Genomic DNA, 16211 nt, shown 5'->3' on the forward strand with positions numbered 1-16211 from the left:
TTGGTTTGGCATGTTGGTTTTGCTGGTTTTTGGTAGCAGGGGGGCACAGAGGTGGCTCCTGTGAGGAGCTGCTGGAAGCTTCCACCGTGCCCAGCAGAGCCAGTCCCTGATGGCTCTGAGGATGGACAGGCTGCTGGCCAAATCTGGGCCAATGACAGAGGCTGGTAATGCCTCTGTGATGGCAGATTTAAGAAGAAAATCAAAACAAAGTCACAGGTTTTGCTCCTAGTCAGAGAAGAGAAGGAGGTGAGAACTATGAGGGAAACACCATGGAGACACCAAGGTCAGGGAGAAGGAGGGGCAGGAGGAGCTCCAGGCCCCAGAGCTGAGATTCCTCTGCAGCCCTGGTGAGACCATGGGGAAACAGCTGAGCCCCTGCAGCCCGTGGGGATCCACAGGGATGCAGAGATCCACCCACAGCCCATGGGGATCCACAGGGATGCAGAGATCCACCCACAGCCCGTGGGGATCCACAGGGATGCAGAGATCCACCCACAGCCCATGGGGATCCACAGGGATGCAGAGATCCACCCACAGCCCATGGGGAGGTGCCCATGGCAGAGCAGGTGGATGCCTGGAGGAGGCTGTGATCCAGTGGGAGACCCTGTGGAGAGAGGGGGCCCTGCTGCCAGGCTGGAGCAGCCTGTCCTTGCAGGGCTGCACCCCGTGGAAGAGTGACCCATGGCACAGCAGTTTTGGGGGGCTGTCTGCCTGAGGAGGGACTCACGTTTGCAGCAGGTGAGGTTTGGCTGCTGCTCATGAGAGTGGACCTGTGCCAGAGAAGGTGACAGGGAACTGTCTCCCGTGGGAGGGACCCCACGGTCTCACAGGGCAAGGACTCCTCTCCCAGAGCAGCAGAAGAAAACCTTGGGTGACAAAGTGACCAAACCCCCATACCCTGCCTCCCTGCGCTGTCAGTGGGAAGGAGGGAGGCGTTGGGGGAAAAAAGGTATTTTAAAGACCTTATTTTACCTCTCATTGTCCTCCTCTGATTCTGTTAGTAATAAATTTTACTTTGCAACCTTAAGTTGAGCCTGTTTTGCCCTTGGAGTGTTTTCTCCCAGTCGTTCTCTCAATTCATAAAGCTTTCATTGCCTTTTGTTTTCCCTCTCCTCTGCCCAGCTGTGGCAGGGTAGGTTGAGTGAGTGACTCTTGTGAGCACCTGGCATTGGGCCAGCATCAAACCATGACAGTGGAATACTTGGCAGTGTCTTTCTACACAGCCCTTTGTCCCAAAGGTTGCAAAGTACAGGGCAAAACCTGGAATGCTGGGAGGAACTAATGATCTGGCAACAGTCTTCTCAAGGGTATTCTTCATGGGAGTTCTTTTGACACTTCATGCCCATGTAATTGTGCTTCCAGACTAGCTGAAATGTGCTAGGGAGCAATACCATCCATAGTTTATGGATGTCAGGGTAACTCCTGTTTTCTGTCCCTCCTGTGTTGGGATCTAAATCCCTTTTCAGGTTGGACAATGAAGGACTGCAGCCACCAGCTTCATTGAAGGGCTTAAACTGGTCATCTGCTGTGGGCTACTCTGGATAGAGAAAAACAAATGTGGGGAAGTCCAAAGCAAGTTTCTGAGACACTTTTCCTCATTCTGTTCCCAGTTTGAATTAGGTTGTGGACTTTTCATGCATCTTTTATATGAAGGAGTTCATAAAGAATGGAATAATGGTAAAGAAGCACCATCTCATTTACAAAGGGGACCAATATCATTGCAATGTACCCTTCATGTTTTGTCTCACAGTAGAGCACAGTGCAATGGCAGATTTTCTTGTGGAAAAGAGAAACTTGAATGATCAGCAATGTATTTTTGTTTTTCTTAAAATGGTTTCCTCTTCTTAGTATCCATAAAGAGCTTTTTCAATCAAATATTATTGACAGCAAAAACATTATCTAGTGTATAGACAGATGGCAGGATGATAATTGTTTCGAGAGACAGATGGTAGTTTCTTGTACCCACTTTCGAGTTTCTGTGTTTTTAAAGCTCAGCAGTTGCATTGTGCAGCATTTGTGGTGTCATAAAATACCAGCCACTTTAAATAACTCTGAACCAGGCTTTCGAGTGATTTGTTTAAAAGGAGCCAGCCCTATTTAAAACATGATCAGCTGAGGATGCCTAGATATTTGACAAAGCAGATTGTAATTTAGAGAAGTTGTGCCTAGCTTGATGCTTATATTCTCAGCAAATGCAGAACCCTTCTGCCTCCTTTCTGTCAGAAATAAGAAGTCTGAAATTTTACGGGCATACTTCTCTTTTTTTTTGAAAAAAAAAAGAAGTCTAACTTGGTACTAAGGAGAGGGCACCATAAGAATAAAAATAATGTATGAGTTGGAGTGAGCAGCCCGAGATATTTGTAGGACATGTCTGGAATTCCAACTTAGTTTCTCCCACAGACTACTGTAACAGTGATTAAATCCACAACATGAAGAATCTTATACATAAATAGCTTACCATGAAAAAACAAATATTTAGTTGCCCCATGAATCTGAGGACTACATGAAACCTTTATTCTTCTCTACAAAGACATGGGGATGATTCAAGCTGAATCCTGCATGGTTTAACAAATCTTTTTTCACCATCTCATTATTTTAACCTGTGTAAAGGGAAAGGAGAGATACCTGTTCAACAGGTTTGCTTTCCAAAGTTAGGTTGATGGGGTCAGCTGTCAGTATGACTGATGAAGGCCTCATCTCAAGGGGGATCAAGGGTCCACTCCATCAGATTGTGGTTTCTGGTGGGCTTTTAGCCTCCACATAGTTCTACTTTATATTGTACATTGAAATATTTGCAGGCTTTCATCTGAAGGTGTATTTCAGGGATTCTTGTCTTTGCTCTGGTACTTACTGTTTGTATAAATATCATTTATTGTATAAGAAAGAAGTCTATAAAGTTATCAATAGAGTAATTTTTAACATACCAGTAGCCACAAGTGAGATGCCTTCATTCCCAGTAACAATCCTGTGGCTTCAGGGATGATGCTGTGCTTGGGTGGGGTAAAAAAAATAAAGCACCTACACATTTAGTAGTCAGCCTTCAGGATGTTATGCCATGAGAAACCATATAGTCCAAGATAGTAATTTAAAATGTGAAAGCAGTTCAAATCATAGTCTCAGTGTTTTAAATAAAACCCTTTGTATATCTGTTCTTTGTAATTTAGACACTTGTTAAATGATTTTCAACACTAGAACCACAGAATAGTCACAGCTGGAAGGGACCCAGAAGGATCATCAAGTCTAACTCTTAAATGAATGGCACATACAGGGATCAAACCCACAACCTGCCTCTAATCAGCTGACCTAATTTCAAAGTCATTTTATATAGGATGTATGCAGGAAAATACAGATTTTAAATCTGCATTTAGAGAAGTGCACGAAAACTGAACTTTCAGCCAGTGGACACAGACCTGCCCAGTACTGAGACTAAGCCAACCTAGGAAGTGAAAAGTGGGCTGTGTGAGCAACACTAGGCAAACCAGACAGGCCTATTTATTTATTTTAATCTTGTGTAATCACAAAGCAGTACTTGTCAGCAATCTGGAATATCAGAATTAGTTGAAAGAGATGTTTTGCAAATAACTCTGAATAAGGAGTGCATGTGAAAACTGCCAAGTGTTGTTGGACAATTCGCAAACAGGAGGAGGCTAAACTCATTAAGTAAATGATTCACTGCATATTAGCTCAGCCTTCCTTCTGAGCTTTGAGGCCTGTTGGAGCTGAGAACCAGTTTTGTTGTTTTTTATTAAACATTTTTTCTTGTTTTCCATACTGTAATCATGTTGTTTGAGTCATTAGTGTGAAGGCAATAACAGACTTACTGTAAAGTTAAACCTCTTAAGGAGCATCACTGTCTGCACGAACGCGCATGAAACATCCTGCAACTGCTAAGAGCCTGAATTGTGTGGAATTTTCCCTTTTAAAATTGTACTATTCAGATCAACATGACTCTTGCCCACCTGGGTGTTTGTATGCATGATCAGACCAACTGAAGCTGTGGGGTGCTAATTTTATTTTAATTTTTTAAGGAGGATTGTTGATATAACTTTGTCATCAGTTGCTGTGAGGGTCAGGCTTCTCCTTCCTCAGACTCCAGTGGGCAGAGTGGTGCCACTGCTGGGCACTGTCTCCAAGTGCTGCTTTGCAGGCAACAGGCTGAGTCTGTCTGCTGTGCACTGATGAGAATGGCAAATTCAATCTGAGCCTGCTTGGGCTGTCATGCAGCTGAGGCTCTCCAGTGGTCTTGTCCTTCATTTCCACTGCTCCAGTTAGCTTAATGGTTTTCCTTAACTGCTTCTGAATTCTTTCATGATAGCAGATATATAGCCAGTGTCATCTGACAGATTTTTAGGCATCTTTGTTGTAAACATGTAAGTATTCATTTAATGCTTGGATTGCTTTACCATCCTTTGTGGCTGTATTTCTCATTCCTTTCTGAAATGATCTTTCTTCATCCTTGGCTGAGTCCACTTCTATACTTGGAGAAAAATCTTCTTGATATCTAACACTGCCAGCTATACTTCCAAATTTATTTCAGATTCTTCTCTGACTCCTGTATCTTTTTTGTAAAGTTTTTGTTCTTGCTCTCTGTTGTCTTGATTAATACTTTTGGTTTGGCATGTTTATTTTCAACTTGGTTGATCTTCATAAAGTCTTTGTAAAGACTTGAAGTTCCTCATAAAAGTTTATAAAGATTTCTTGAAAAATTGTAAGTGGCTGCTTAGGTTGGTCATTCCTTGGCCCAGGGAGGAGATCCGAGCTAAAAATAATTTCAGTTTCCTCCCCTGAATGACAACACAGCCACCCACAAAACCAGGATTTCTTTAGCAGTTGGCATTTATTTCTGTGCAGTGGAGGAGAAGATCCAGTTAATTCCAGCAGCTGACTGGGAAGGTGTCAGACACTGGACTGCAGAGCCTGGGCTTGGTCAGGGCCGTGTCCTGGCCGTGTCCCACTGACCCCCCACATCCCACCCCAGTGCCCAAGGGGGGAGCTGGGCCAGGGCCCTTTCCCAGTGATGCTGTGTTTGATGTGCTCTTTTCAGTGGCCATGCAGTACCCATCCAGAAACAGAAGTTTTCTTGTTTGTAGGCATAGCAGGCAGCATCTTAGAGTGGCAGAGTTGTGGATGAGTCGTTGTGGTGACTGAATATTTACAAGCGGATGTCATGAGACAAAATAATGGAGTGATAAGGTTCTAAAACCCCTATGAACAGGAAAGCGTGGTCATTAGAACTCAGTGGTGAAACCTACCCTTTGCAGAGACTGAAAAACGTGTGATTATTTCCCGGTTAAGAGGAATGGTATGGTTTATCAGGCAATTCAAAAATCTGTTGTGCACATATAAAACTCCTATTTCTAAGTAAAAGAAAATTACTTGTGCCTTAAAAAATTTCCCAAATCACATCCCTCTGCCTAAACCTGCTGCCTACACAAAAGTGGTGATTTCTGTTAGCCTTCAAATGTTATGAAAATGCATTTAAAAAATAAGGACAGTTAAATGTCAGATTATGAGAAAATATTTTCTTCTTCATAATCCTTTGACTTCCTCCCCTTCCCATTAATCTATACTACTGTGGAACAAGTGTTTGCATTAATTGTGCCAAGTTTTGAATTAGCAATAGATGAATCTCTAGTGGCTTAAAATTTTTCTAAAGTAAACAACCAATGAATCACACATTCCTCTAGGGTTTTTTGAAAGTAAACAACAACTTTTTTCCAGTGTGAAATAGGACATTTCTGTTTTAAAGATAGGCTTTCTGCTTCAGGCTGGAGATAGACTTAACTTTCCTAATGATAAAACCCATTTTTTTAGAATTCTAAAAAAGATATATTTCTAAGTTTGAAGAAATTGTGCTTTAAATGACTTGGAGAAGGGCTCTCCTTTCAGCTTGTACTTTGCTTTACTTTGGATTGGCTTGATTTTGAATGTGGAATCAGGCCAACTTTAGCAAAGGACAATTGTCATGGTCTCCTCAGCGTGTCCACTGTTGTGCCGCTGTAATATGATGGTACAAATGATTAATCTTTCTTTCTAGCAGGCCACCTCAAAAACTAAAGCAAATTTTGGAGTACAGCAGATAACTTCAAGAGATTTTCTAGATCTTGTGTGAACTGAATGTTCCCAGTGTGCCAGGTTGTGGGTTTTTTTTTTTCCTAGCACTGCATTAGTCACATCATTTGGCAGCAAAATACTTATTAAACAGACTATTTTCATCAATTATCTCTTTGTTTTTCACACGTGTCATAAAACTTAGTAGTTTTCTTCTGCATGTTGCAATGAAATGAGTGGTGTTCAGGTGAACAGAAACCATCCCTCTTTTGTTCCAATGAAAGATGTGGACTGAGGCTTGTGCTGAAAGCCACAGCAGTAAATGACTCTCCCTGGTTTTGCTTCAGTCCATACAATTTTATTCTTTCCAGTTCAAGTTAGAGTGAAGATGTACTGTTTGTGACAGCCTTTCTTTGAATAATTATTTTAATGAAGAAAAATAAATGCTTTAGCATTATTTTCAAGGTGTTATATGGAACAAATGGCACATTCAAAGCAAGTGCACTTCTGCAACTACATTTTTTAAATTCACACGTATTTATTAATGAAAACAAAATTAAATATTCCGAACAAAGTGTAAAGTTATTCTTGCCTAGAAGAGCTCAGGTTACTAAGAGAAGACATGTGTGAGTGAAGCCCTCTTTAAAGGCAGAGATTCTTTTGTAAAACAATAAATTACTCAAAGCCCTTATTTTTAAAATTTTGTGCTTGACTAACCAACTGACATTTTTAAAGCTTTTACAAAACAGCTTTTTTTAGGGATTGTGACATTCAAGCCACTTGTGCCCTGCTGCTTCTTAGGCATTATGTAGTTATGCCCAGCACAGGTCATACAACCAGGTAGGAAAGCATGTTAGCTGAGGAGGTGAACTGCATTGACACAGACTGGAGAGCTGACACTTGGGCTGATGTCAAATATTAAACCAGTGGGATAGGCAGGGGTGAAATGCTTTATTAAGCACAGTCTTGGCACAGAAGAATCCAATCAGCAAGTAGTTTAAATTTTTCTGGTAAACAGAAGTTATATGTAACCAAAAAAGGCTTTTCATAAACTGAACATTTCAATAACTTAAAGCCTAGATAAAATTGTAGGTGAAAGTTTGTAGAAAAAATTAACAAAATTACAAGAATGAAAAAAAAAGTTTATGGAAGAGAAAGGAAGCAGCTATATAAAAGCTTGAGCTGTACATACTAGAGCTAACACTCTAGAGACCAACTAGGTGCTGACTATCGAGGAGGTGGATGGAACAACAGTCACTCAGAAGATCATATTCTGTGCTAAGCACAGAAAACTGTAAAAGAAGATGCTGAAGATAGACAGAGCCGTGGTGGGAGAATGCATCACAACCAGGAGCCCTCAGTCTGAGGAGTGTGGACCTGAGGAGGAGCTCCAGGACTTGTCCCCACATTCAGCTGCTTCCCAGGAGGATGCCCAGTGGGTAGGCCAAAGCAGCTTGAGACAAGAGAGATTAGAGTGAGTCTAAAACCAAAAGGGAAAGAGATGCTGTTGGCAGAGTAAATGAAAGGATTTTCTGGAACAGCTACATGCCAGTGGGTGCCTATTCTAGTGGATCAGTGCAGCAGGGTCTTCCCAGCTGGAGGTAGCTGATAAACCCCTGTTTCAGCACAATTTCCTCTGCAAATAGGCAGGGTTGAGTGGGCAAGGGTCCATTCATTCTGCTTCCTCTGTAGCTGATTCAATGAGCCATGATTTTTGAGTTCTTTCTTTACAGCTGGATGAAATTCCAGAAGGCTGAGATAAAACAATATAGTATGAGCAGGTACAACTTTGGTGTCATTAGTTCTCACATTTTGGATGTTTTCCTTTGCTCTGCAGCAACAGGAATGTGACATAAAGATATCTGAGTTAGCTTAGTTGCTGATAAATGGTTTAATTGCAATAATGTTACATTGGTACAGTCACTTCTAGTCAAAGTGCTGGCTGTTAATGTTGATGCTAATCCTCTGCTGCTGTCATGCAGTAAGGAACAGTCCTACTTTGAAATGGTGAGGTGCCAGGGCTCATTTGTTCATTCCTGCAAACCTTTTCTGCACTTGGTGAAGACATAAAGACATTCTTTGCTCTCTACAAGAAAAAAAAACCAAAAAAACCAAAACAAAACAAAAAAATCTAAGAATTTTGGAGATTAATGTTTTAGAAATCATTGAGAGAGAACTCATGGGGGCTGAGATCTCAAGCCTTGTTGAATGCCACTGAAACCATGAATATGTCTCTTCTGGTGGGTGCTCTCTTTAGATACCCCTGGTAATATCAGTGAGGGGTCTGGCCTCACTGGTGCAAGTGAACTCTGAGCGTGAGCTGTGTGTGGAGCTGCTGTGGTGGGAAAGCAGCCCCTGCTGCCAAAGTGTGAAGTGTGAGCAGGGTCTGAAGTTCGGGATTTCTCCTGAGAAGTTTATGCTCTTCTCATCAGACCAGAGTTTCACAAAGGCCAGCAGTGTCTCTGCTGCCTCTGCCCAGTCTGAAAAGCCAGGATGGTTGTTGTGTTTCTTCAGTGCTGGCTCAGGCTGATCTGGCTTATTTAATAGCTGTTTTATTCCTGCCAGCTTTTCCTGGCTAGGCATGGCAAGTGACAGCCATAGAACAATTTTTTTTTTTTTCCCAAGAAGGATATTTTCTTTACAGTGATTAATCAGTTCTCTGCCTCTCATTTTACATTGGGATATAACATCAAGTGTCTCATCTCGTGTTTTAGAGGAGGTGAAGTCCTTACATTAACAATACACTGTTCTCTTTACTTAAGTGTATAATCATTAAATGAAATGCTAAGCTCTGGGATACCATGGACAGCAGAAAGTTAATCATTATTTCCTCATGCCTTGTGTATCTGTCTCTTCTGGTACTCATTAAAAAAGGACATCAGTTACCCAGTAAGTACCACACCAGATGCTACTTATTTTGAATGAGAACTGAAGGAACCATCATGAAGGGAAAATTCACATCATTGAAATGTGCAGAGAAACCAATTTGCAGTCATGTGGGGAAATACTGTTTTAGAATTGCTACTAGTGAAGTTTCACAGGGAGGCAGGATATGATGGTGAACTCCAAACATGAATATGTTTGTTTTCACAGGGTAAGGAATTAATATCTCAGGGTAGAATAATCTAATTCCAACTGGTGCTAAATGATGAGTCACTCCCTATCTTCTCTTTGCTTGAGAAGGTTAAGGACCTTGCAGTGTTGTTAAATCATTTTGACCCAAGTGCTGCATGAGTTTCAAGGAGCTATTAAATTCAAAATCACCAACTTCTTAAAATTGTTTTCTTATAATGTTATGTGCCTTTGCTTTCACCTCTGACCATAACTAGTTTCTGACTCGTATACTCTGAGCTTGGGGAAAAAACCATGCTTATGAAATGTTGTATACCTGAAGGTTAGGTTCATATATGTTTTACTTTATGTATGGGTAAGGTGAATTTCCTTCTGAAAATGCCTGTTTCTCCCTCTTGAGGATAAAGATAGCCTAAGGTGACAAGCTTATACATAGACAACAAATTTCCACATGACTGTATTGGATTAGGTGAATCCTAAAGAGAGCCCCTAAAGAGACTGACAGGCAGGATTGTAGATTGAGGTAAGAGTTTCCACAAAATAATCCAATTTTGATCCCTTGACATGCAGAATTGAAAAAGAAATTAAGAACTTATGCCTGTTTAAAATATATTTTACTGAAAATGCTGTAGGTCTATTTCAGTGAGCAGAAATATATATTTTTGCCTGTGGAGGTCCTGTTCACTGGGGGGTCTGAAGGGCATTCATGGTGAAAACACTTTTGTGGCTCTCAGGTCTGCTCATTCGTTGTGCACCTTTGATAAGCCCTACAAAAAAGCTCTGTAGTGACTACATGACCCATCTTTTCTTTCTAAAACAAGAAAAGCTTTCTTAGCTGGTGTATTATTTTTTTGTTTGCTTCAGGCACTCCAATAATTCTGTAACTATAAACTCAAGAAAAATTTGAGACCTATTTGTACTCTTGTTCAGAAAATTTGTTGTGGAGTAGTGCTCTAGCATGCAATTGATGAGTAACAGCTTTATTACAAATTGGTGAGGGCTTTTTGCTGTTGTTGTTGTAGTTTTGGTGCTTTAATTTTTAAAAAAAAAAACTCATAACACACCTGTCCAACATTAAAATGTCCCTGTGAAATATAGAGGCACAGATAATATTGGATTTCTCGAGTTAACTTGAGTGCTAAGAATGCTTCCTTGTATTTAATGGAGCAATGTAGTTCAGGATAACTTTCTCCTTTTCTGAGCCACTGAGAAAGACATGTGACAGAATGTTTGTAGATGTGAAGACACCTGCAGCAAACAGTGGGAGAACACTGACCATAATGCATTTCTACCAGTCAATATAAATTTACCAGCATGCTATACAGTACATTAAAAGATAGAAGTTCTCTTTCTCCTTCCCCTGTGAACCTAGGAAATAAATTCAGTTAAAACAAACATTTCCCTGGTGAGAAGTCTGCACAATGGCTGTCAGAAAGGACGTTTTAATTTATTGGTTATCAAGAAGCTGGCTGGCCCTAGAACTCCACCAAAGTGTTCTCTGCTGCAGTTGCTCCCTATACAAAGTAAACTCAAATTATCTTCAGTGCTGCTGGAAGCATTTTTATAGTTCTGGCTTCTGAGAGCAGGCACTGGTGAGTAGTCTCTGTTTTGCCATTTTTTCTTTGAGGAAAATGGAAAACTTCCCAGGCTATACATCTGTCTCTCTGATTTATAATTCTGAAGATAAGATTGACCAATGAAGCTACTGCAGAATGACATTCAGTTATGGAATGGGCATACTCTTTCTCATTATTTCTGTAAGATAGGCAATGCTGATTAGATCTAAAATTTTGCCTCTGGATAGGTGAAGATCACAAAGCTGCATGCTAGATGATGGACTCATGCTGTGGCCTGTCTGCAGAGCACACTCAGAACTGACAGAGGGATGCTGGGGGGGCCATGATACCCTGCATAGAGGAGGGTCAGCAGCACTCTAAAAATTTTCTCTGCCATCCTCTTCCCTCTCATCCTTATTTGCTTCATTTTTGTTCTGTTTCTCAGTAAAGCCCTTGATATTTGATAGTGATTTCTTTGTCAGGGAAAAACATACTGCAGTATTGGTAGTGCAATGCAGTGCACTAGATGAAACTACTAATATAATGTGTATTTTACTTTATCTCACTTTAGAGCTTAAGCCTGCTTTATGATATTAAAAGGTTAAGAGGAATACTAACACCATGTCAGTGTTGGAAAACCTCTGGAGAGACATCATCCAATTAGTGCAGACTCTCTAGTAACTGTTGCTTTTTAAAATAGCACTGCTTTGTAAATCCTGTCCTTTGAAAATGAAGGAGACTAAAGGGCAACAGAGAAGGCTCACATAGATGCATCTCTCTCTCCCTCCGCTATCTGTCCCTCCATGTAGGATTATTTATTTCTTGCTACTTTTATTTCTGGGTTTGGGCTGGAGACACTAGTGGCCTCTACTCAGTTTTCCAAGATGTACAAGGGTTGAGGGCTGGCTGCTTGCAGACAAAAAGTGACTCCTGATCTTTCTCAGGAAAGTTTCCAGAATGTGTTGCTTTATTTCAAGTTCAGACCAAATGGATTTGGGTTCTTTCTTTTGTTGTTACTTTATGCTGTGCCTTTCTGATTAAGTTCTTTCTAATAATGTATTTCCCTCAGCTTGTGTTTAGTTGTCACTCCTAAGATCAGCAGTAGCAAGGGGGTGTAGTCTTGCTAGCTGGAAAGCTGTTTAGTGTTGTGGGTTTGGTTTTTGTTCTGTTGGTTTGGGTTTTTTTACAGCTGCATGATTCTGTCCCCCCTTGTGCCAAGTAATTACTCCTGAGCTCAGCAGAGTTCTGTCTTTGCACTAATAACTCAGGGATATGCAGATAGCTGTTGTTGTTTCTCCTACCATTCTTTCTTGATACCAGGATATGATCACCAAGGGGAGTCTAAGGCTGTCAGCACACCCATCCACCCACAGAAACACACACACCCACACTCACCGGCCCCTGCAACCAAACCAGAGCCCTCCCAACAGTGTTTTCAGTGACATGCAAACTCTGCCATGACTGTCCTGAAGGGAGAACATCTGCTGTTGTCCCTTCACCGCTTAACTCCTCCTTACAGCTTTGCTTTCCTCTTGGGCATGCAATCACATAGCTGCCTTGTTTCCTGATGTTCTGTGTGATACATCCTCAGGGTTTTGCAAAGATCTGTACCTTCACCAATCTGTTTTTCCTTACAATGTTTCTGTATCCATTTACCATCTTTTCTCATCTTCTGTTTTACTGAATAGTCTTGCTTTTTCCTCTCTGCTTCATGACCACCCTATTTTGTGCTGTCATAGTTCAGACATGAGGTCTGATGGGCATTTCCCATCTCCTTATCTCCCTGCCCCTTTTTGTTTTCCCTGCAGACTTTTGCAGACTCACTTTGGTTAATTGTGCTTGTGTTTGGCAAGAGCTGCTGGCACAGGCTCTAACACGGCTTCTTGAAGATTCACAGCTTCTTGAAGAAGCTTACGTTCTCTGGCTGCTTTGTGCTTTTAACTAATTTATCACCTTCACCTCAGAAGAATAGACCTGGTCAGGAAGAACAAAAATCCATGTTTTCTTGAGGGATACGTCACATCTTGTGTAACAGAATTATGAAAAGGTTTGCTTGGTCTTTGCTAATGCTAACCCAGATTTTGAATGGAGCCTGATGTTTATTGATTATTCACTGATTATTCAAATCCTTATGCTTGCCTGTTCTTTGAACTTGCTCAGCATTCCTCTGTCTCAACATACATTTCTAAATAACATTAATAGTTATCTTTAACAGAAATGTATCAAAAATTCTGTGCAAACAATTGCATAAGCAGGTATTTTTCATTGGTTTTCATCAAGTTACATTTTGACAACTTTCTTGCTTTGGTTTTTCTTTGGTTTCTGAGGTTTTGGTTGTTGTTTCAAAGAAATAAAAGCAAAGAGTCTTTTTCCAGGGTAAAAACCTGAGAGGTGAGGTCAGTCATTCCAGGATTATGTTCTTATATGCAGACCCAGTTATGGAAAGAGAAGTATTGCCATCCATTCTTGCAAGGAGCAATGTAAGATGTAGAGGATTTGCTTTTGCCTGGAAGCACATATTTTAAAACAAACAAAATCTGCAATTGATAATTTGCTTCCAACATAAGCAGTGCCATTTTTGGTACTACACCTGCTCTCAGTGCTGTAAAAATGCTGTAAATTAAACATCTTAGAGAACAACCAGCTATAATGAAAAAATAATTAATGTTGACTAATATTATATGCAGTTTATAATTTTGATCAAATTCCCAATTAAAATATGTTAGTAAATACTTTCTCACTTTTTTTCTTGCAGAATACCATCAGGTTTTAACTTTTTGTGAAATACTGTATTACCATTAGAATGATTCTACTTTCCTCTCCAATGTCACTGAGAGGGTCAGAAGTTTTCTCTTTAGCAATAGCAAAAATAAAATATCTTCTATGTTCTCTCAATTACATCTATATGGACAACTTCAACAGTTGGCTTGAATTTAAAAAATAAATTGTGAGACTGTTCAGGGGCACAGCCATCAGTGGAGTAATTTAATGTGTTTTGTTATGTGTGGTATAGGACATGCAGCATTAACAGCATTGAGTTCCTGGGGGCAGTAGTAACATACAAATGATTTTGTGCCAGTATCCTTTGGGTTCATCTGTGTTTGTGGTGAATCAGAGATTAATTAGTCTAAACCTGTCCACTGAGTTTTTGAGTTTTGCAATAGATTTAAATGCAGGTAGGTTTGGGCCCTATCACAAGTTGTCTCCTTCCCACATATCCTTGCCAGCAAGATAACATTTGCTTACTCTTCTGTAAGTCATTGGCCACATGCATAGAAAGAAACTATTCAGAGTACAAAACTATTTAGAAAAGCTTATTTAATCAACCGTGCTCAGCAAAAGTTTTCTGTGCTTCACTGGAAACAGAATTGAATCACATCTAGTTCCAATTTGGAAAAAGGGCTGTTAGATGATACGTAGCCTTTACCTGGCAAATATCCAAGCTGAGATCAATCTGAGTCACTGTCTAGCAAGTCTTAGTGTCTAAAAGTTTGTCAGACATTAAGGAATATTTTGGAAATTAATCTCTCATGCTTGCCACTTAATACTGCTATCTTCCTAGACCTTCCTTTGCAAACAAGAGGTTTATCTCAGTAATAATAATATAGTGTAATTAACTGGATGAGTTTATTAATTAGCATTATAAAGCTTTTAAATTAAATGTAATTGTGAAAGGCCTCTCAAGGTCTAGCCTTGCTGGAGATTGTTGTGTTTTCATACATCAATATAAACAGATAAGAGGCTGCAAAAAGATTAGAGCAACTGGTGCCTCTATTTCATCACTTTACAATCCTGTGGTTTGACTCATCAGCTTTATCTGCATTAACAGGTGGATTTAATCCTGAATTTTACCTTTTAGCACACAGTTTTTGTAGATTTGGGAGGGCAGGTCTCTATGGCCCAAATCCTGAGTCTTCATCAGACTGAACATGTGTTCCAAACTGTACATAACATTTCAGACCCCGCCATGGGTATCTGTGGTGCCACAAAGAGCCTTCCACTCTTCCTGTAGTTGGTTTCACATTTGTGAAGTCTTTTTCCCTGGACTCTATTTGCTGTTGGACAATTTCTGACTGACTGTGAGGGGACAGCAAAACTCTGCTGGCTTGTTTCCTAATCCATTCAAACAGGTTTCTCATGCAAATGATTACCTGGACTGATCCCTTTCAGCTATCCAACAACAAAGGCTTGTGCTGTGTCCTACTTCTACTTGGCCATGCAAGAAGATGGGGCGTCAAAACATCTACTATTTAAGCTTGGCCTTAGGGTTGCCCTCAATCTAACTTTTATTCTACCATCATAGGTCCCATTTGGATATTTTCCTCCTTGGAGTGGCCTTAGCTTCACTGAGACAATACAATTTCTACACAGAGAAGTGACATCAGGACAGCTAGGACCATTGTTCCAGCAGTAGTTAAGAACTGGCCAGAATTTATGTGAGGCCTCAAGGGAGAATGTGAAGTTTGAGCTCCTGGTGTGGTGGGCCTGTATGATGATATCATTCTTCTCTATACATCTTTTTTGATGCTTTAACTTAAATTTAATCAACAACTGTCCTGCAGGCACTTTTAACCTTCTATTGAATTGGAAAATGAGGAAAAAAGGAGGGTATCTTAGGTTATCTGCCAGTGTAGTCCACTTTGTTTGGAGAAAAGCTTAAACTCTCCCTGCTTTATTTGATGAGTCACGTTTCTTGTTAAATGTTGACAACCAATCCTGGAAATAGTAGTTATTAATATGTGGTTATTTGGGAAGTTATGTTTACATGTGTCAAAAAGGTGTTGTTCATATCTGGAGATGGCAGTGAAAAAGGACAGTACATGGCACTGCTGAAAATGGCTCTAATGAGGAGAACAGTATCAATTACTGCCTGGCAATCCCAATACTGGAAATTATAGAGAACTATGTGTTGGCACACTGAGGGTTCAGGCCAGCAGTAGAGGCAGGGCTGTGCTTGTACCAGGTTTTGGGGAGTGTGTAAGCTCCAGCACAGCCCTGTGCCATGGAAGGTACCTGCACAGCTCTGCTCTGTGCTGCTGCCTGCACTCACTTGTTTTCAAGAGGGTGCTGCCCCCCTGCAAACCCCATCTCTCCTGCCAGCTTTGTGTTTGGGTCTTACTGTCCTAACCATAGAGAGTAAGAAGAAACCTCAGGCTGGTGTGGGTGAGGCTGCGTGTTGTGGAAGGCTGGGGAGTGGAACCTCTGTGTTCCCTGGCCTGAATTGCTTTGTCACTGCAGTCACCCCTGGGGCTTGCAGCTTTACCTGGTCCTGTAAGGTGTGGTTTGGCTGTTGCAGAAAGGTATTGGTGGTGTCACTGTCTGAACCTCAGCAGGGACTGGGCTGTAAGCAGCTGCCTACTTCTCTCCAAAGGATATTGCCTATGCAGTGGGAGCAGCTGGCATCCAGCAGAGGGCATGGATGCAGGTTTGCTTCTAATAAGACTATATGACAAACTCCATTCATAATGCTTGCTAGGAGGTGGGTTTAATATGTTCTTTTCCTCTTGATGGGCTTTCATTTTGCTACTGCTT

The 16211-nt window shown here is 40.9% G+C and overlaps 1 long non-coding RNA gene across 1 annotated transcript in view; it reads left to right on the forward strand.

Annotated features, from left to right (window-relative positions):
- The window catches only part of LOC135304431 (uncharacterized), a 112138-nt gene that overhangs the window by 94730 nt on the left and 1197 nt on the right, over positions 1–16211 (forward strand). The window lies entirely within an intron of this gene.

This window comes from Passer domesticus, chromosome 7, assembly GCF_036417665.1.
Source record: "Passer domesticus isolate bPasDom1 chromosome 7, bPasDom1.hap1, whole genome shotgun sequence".
NCBI lineage: Eukaryota > Metazoa > Chordata > Aves > Passeriformes > Passeridae > Passer > Passer domesticus.